We start from the raw sequence: 5311 nt of genomic DNA, 5'->3' as shown, positions 1-5311 counted from the left end.
CACCCTATTCTCCTGTTTTGCACATGATCATGTTGCTTTTATAAAGAAAGCTAGAAAAGCCTTCTATACTTAGCCACATTAAGAAAATAGCAAGGTATTCCATAAAGAAAGCTTATTTCAATAAAAGCATATCTTAAATCTCATATTTTAAAATAATCTATATTAAAAACAAATAAATTAATAGTACTAAGGACAATGATCTAATTATTACTAAAGAAGTTTAAACTTATAACTTACAAATAGAGTAATAATTTTAATAATATAGTATTATATAAATACATAATATTATATATTATACTTAAGATAACTAATCATAATTATGAAATTTATACTTAGACTTACGTTAATGCCCAGTGCTACCCAAAGCCTCTACACATCAACTGAAGCATTCACAATTGTTTATTAAAAAAAATAAACAAACAATAGTGAATACCTAACATTCTTTAACTACAAATAATCAAAATAGGTTGGAACACTATCCTAACCTTAATTTAATTCAAGTGAGCACTCTAAACTCATAAACATCAATTAATTTAATATGTGTTTTACCGAATCGCCCACGTGCATATTAAATTAATATGACGCCTGAAAAGGACAAGCATCCCAGCCAACTAATTCTTGTACAAGGAATCCACCTTATGTACGAGCCAATAAATTTTATAGAATCCATCATAAAATCTCACGGAATCCACTATAACTATGCCTCCTCGCATCCTACTCTACTGGTGTACATATCAGATGATGTATGCCTGCGTAGTGAATGCCAAAAGGTCCTTAAGAACAAAGAACTCTACAAAACCTTCATAAAAGCAAAAAGAGAGTTTGCATGACATGAGACAAAAAGACAAATTGGTTGCAATCTCCCCCCATGCCTTGAGTGAGTGCTTCACAAGGCATGTACTTATAGATTTATTTATCTCCAAGCTAAAAAATAGCCCACTTTACAAATAGCATGCTTTTTAGGGTGCCCTGTGACTTTGTTTCTTCGTAGCGTCCATTGATGCCAATGAAAACAATATATTTTTATCATAAAATTGCAGTACACTTGTTCACAGAAAAACATGTTATACTTCGTAATTTCTTTTTTTAAAAAAGATAGTTCATTTTCTTTACGTGTAAGAATGATGATTTTTTTTCTTATTAATAGTAATTCTAATAAAATAAATAAATAAAATCAATAAAAATTAACAATACTTCAAAAAAAAAACTAAATGAAATGAGAAAACATGCTATATAGCATGCCGAAGAGTTGGCACAAATCTCTTTATAACTAAATAATTATGGGAGAAGGTGCCATTCCCCTGTCCATTAAAAATATCCGATTTATTGAAGTTTTATATTTTCGTTTTTTCAGTATGTTTAAAAGTTCGCTGCTCTTTCATTTTCACCATATGTTCAAAAGATCATTTTTGTTTCACTCTACTATTTAACTATTAACTAACATAATTCTATCTACTAATATTGTAACTATTATTTACATATTAACTATTACAGATGCTATTGATATTACAAAAGTGTAACTAATTTACTAATTACACTAGAACTATTAAAATTAGTAATAAGTCTAACTAATTAAGTACTATTAATATTACTAATAAGTATAATTACTAATACTAGAACTACTAATTAACTATTGACTAATATAAATTCTACTAATACTACATAAGTCTATGTAATTAACTATTACTAATTCTACATAATTCAAACTAATTAGCTATTAATAGTAGAATATCTCTCTCTCATTCTGGTAATTAGAGCAAGCCTTTTCAATTAACCCTAGTGAGATCCCATTGCTTTCAGCTAGATGTATGGCAATTTTCCATGAGATGGCTTACGTGCTTTGCCCTAAAATGGTACCACTAGTTGCAACACCTAAAGCAGCTCCGTTACTCAAATAGCATATGCTAAGGTTGTTCTCCTACTTAATACATCATGGGAGTGACCTTCAAGTAGCTTTATACAGCCTCTTGTCAACTCAAGTGGCGTCATTACTCGGTATTTGTTTGGGAAAGTTTGTCTATTACTCTTTGATGCCATTTGGATACTTCATTCATTGTATTGATGTATGACATTAATGCTATATAATTGGACATACTCTGACCTTCAAGTAGCTTTATACAGCCTCCTGTCAACTCAAGTGGTGCCATTACTCGATATTTGTTTGGGAAAGTTTATGTCTATTACTCTTTGATGCCATTTGGGTACTTCATTCATTGTATTGATGTATGACATTAATGCTATATAATTGGACATACTCTTGAAAGATTTTGAGCCTTCACCTTGAGCTTGGTGATATTTGTATTGGCAGTGGCTACTTGACATAGTGCTCCTACACTTACGGGCTTGAGGATTTACTACATGTATTGCTCTTGAATGCATGGTCCTGATGTATTTCTAAATGCTACTATATTTCATGTGTTGGGCTTGCACTTACTTAGTTGGCATTCAACTTTGTTCTAGTGGGAGCTACATGTTACTTAGATATTTGCAAAGGGCTTTGGATTTACACAATTGAGCTTGAGCTTCTTGCATTGAGATAGTGGGACTCATTGAGATATGTATATGCTCTCTTGATGCTTGTTGGATGTAGTTACTCTTTAGTGGGCTGCTTTGATTTATGCTTTGGATCTGTCACCTATCTTTCTCAGAGTGATGTCAATGATGTATACACATTGCTTGGCTATATATTGAGCTTCGTTACCCTTGCTCATCAATTAGTTGTGCATTTGGTAGTTCTCTTTTATTCCTCCTGAGACCTACTACATCCATGATGTCTATACATATTGGATGTATGGTTGACTGACATGTTGAGGTTGTGACAAATCTTGGTATTGATTGTATGCATCTTCATTGCTAGTTGCTCTTACATATCCCATTTGTTCTTGCCAGATGCACCTAGCAGTGGGAGCTTGGCTTTTCTTGATTGATTTCCTACTACTTGTCTTGGATTCACCCTTGCATTTATTACAGCAGTGCTGTGATTGCAAGTTTATGCATTATTTATGATAGAGCATATGCTTGGATCTGATAGTTCACTACTAGCAGTTAGTGGACATCCCTACATTTTGGTGTTTTCTTTCATTTATACCTTGTCTTGACTGTGATTTAGGGTTAATTTGTAGTAATTTATAGAGCATGTCTTCTTGTACCATGCTTTTATTTGTTGGCATGATGGCCGATGGATCAAATGATTGTGCTATCTTTAAGATGAACAAATTGGATGATACTAATTACAGCTACAAGAAGGCACAAATATAGCAAGTTTTGGTACTAAAATTGTAGATTAAGCCATTGAGACACGAGAGTGTGAAGCCCAGATGCTTTGATGTAGAGGATTGGGCTGAATTTGATGAGTTACGTAAATCTACAATCATTTTCTCTCTCTAAGTGGGTCTTCTACAATGTTGTCTCTGAAGGGTAGACTACATGATGGCAGTTATAGAAGAAGATGTATGATGTCTCTGATAGGTAGAGCCTTGCCTCTCAGATGTATTGGTTGAAGCAACTCATGGACCTTCGTATGAAGGAGGGGACTTCCACGTCCACCCATTAAATGAGATTCATTGTATTTTCAGTCACTTATCTCTTCGTAGGGGATTGACTTTAAGGATCATCTTCCACCATTGTTCTTATTGGTTACATTTTTAAAACCATGGAACACACTCCATACTACTATGTGTGCAAATATGCCTTCTGATGGGCTGAAATTGTAGATATAGAGGGTGTATTATTAAATGAATAAGTTAACTGAAAGAATGTTGATGCTTCGCGTGGCTCTCATGCTTTGATAGTCAGAGGTAGTAAGGATGCTAAGAGTGGTAATGAACACCGTGAGAGAGATATAAGCCTCACTCTCAGTCACGTGGATAGTCTCGCAATAAGTCATGTGGCTGTAAGTGTAGAGACTCAACCGCCAAGACCCACAAACCGCTTATTATTTCAAGCGTTTCAAGCCAAGCACTAATGGCTACCTTTCATATAGATGACGTGCTATCTCTCTCTCTTGAGTGTAGTGAGTTTACTACCATGCCCGATCGAGTTGCTTCCTCTCCCGAGCACTCCAGTAGCTCCACGATCCAAGTGCAAGCTTCAAGCGAGCTCAATCCTCAAGCTCCACGCTCCAAGCTCCATTGCCGCGAGCAAGACAAAAGAAGAGAAGAGAAGAGAAGAAGAGAGGAGAAGATGAAGAGCTTCTCCACCACGGTCCCTCACCCTCACATACTCACTCCCTCACACTCTCACACTCCCTCTCTCAAGCACAAGCTCAAGCAAGCAAGAAGAAGAAGAAGAAGAAGAAGAAGAGAGCTACTTTTGGCCACACACAAGAATGAGCTTTTTAATTCACTTTTTGCCTTAAAGTATACAAAACCCTAACCCTAATTCCATTTGGGTGGTCATCCCCTTTTTTGTCTGGGCTTGGCCTATTTCTCCAACCCTTCTTCCCCTCTTCCCTATTGGCATGGCCTCAACACATGCCTCTAACCATCTACAATTTGCACGGGTGAGAGCCTAGTGTTCTTTTACAAAATAAATCATGGTGTGCCTTTTTTTCTTTTACAAAAGTATTGACTTGAACTTTTTCTTGTGCACCTCTCTCCTTGATTTAGGACTTTTTTGCACTTTTTGTGTTCCAGATTTTTTGTGGTGCGCAAGGTCTTCCATTTCACTTTTGCCTTGGTTTTGTCTGGCTACTTTAGATTTTTTAAATTTTTTCACCTTGTTCGTCTGAGGGTTAACATTACCCCCTCCTAAACGAGTGCTAATCCCATGGCACTCTCCATAATAGGTAGCTGGCTTTGGCATGCACCGAATACGTGGGTGGAAGGGACTACTATGGTTTTCCATGGAGGAGTTTTGGTGGTGGTACGGATGAAGGTCGATGGTGGTATTGTGTTGGCTTGATTGGCTGGTGATAGGGTTGTTCTTTGTTGGGAGTTGCACTCATGGCTGGCACAGGTGTTGGTTTTCGGGGATTCTGCACGTGATGATTCTTTGGTGGGCTTCATGATGATAAAGGACAAAAGATCAAAGTTGAGTGTTGATGAAGCGCTGACGGTACTTTCATTGAAGTCTTCAATATCTGCAATTGAAAACCTCTCATATGGTCTCTCCCTAGGGGTCAGTGCTAGTCTTCTTATCGTGTAGCACAAGATGTAGTTTTGATTAGTTTGGGAGACATCGAACTCTAACCAAACCAAGAGTATTGTCCTGCACTTGAGGACCCAAATTGTGTATAGATTGTGGTGTAGATATTATGTGAGTGCACGTGCATACTTAGATATTACATAGTTAGAAGACTGTCTGGTTCCTC

This window comes from Lygodium microphyllum, chromosome 3 (assembly GCF_053477565.2).
Source record: "Lygodium microphyllum isolate KBCC chromosome 3, Lygodium_microphyllum_v1.1.10, whole genome shotgun sequence".
NCBI lineage: Eukaryota > Viridiplantae > Streptophyta > Polypodiopsida > Schizaeales > Lygodiaceae > Lygodium > Lygodium microphyllum.
This window is presented reverse-complemented; position numbering follows the sequence as displayed.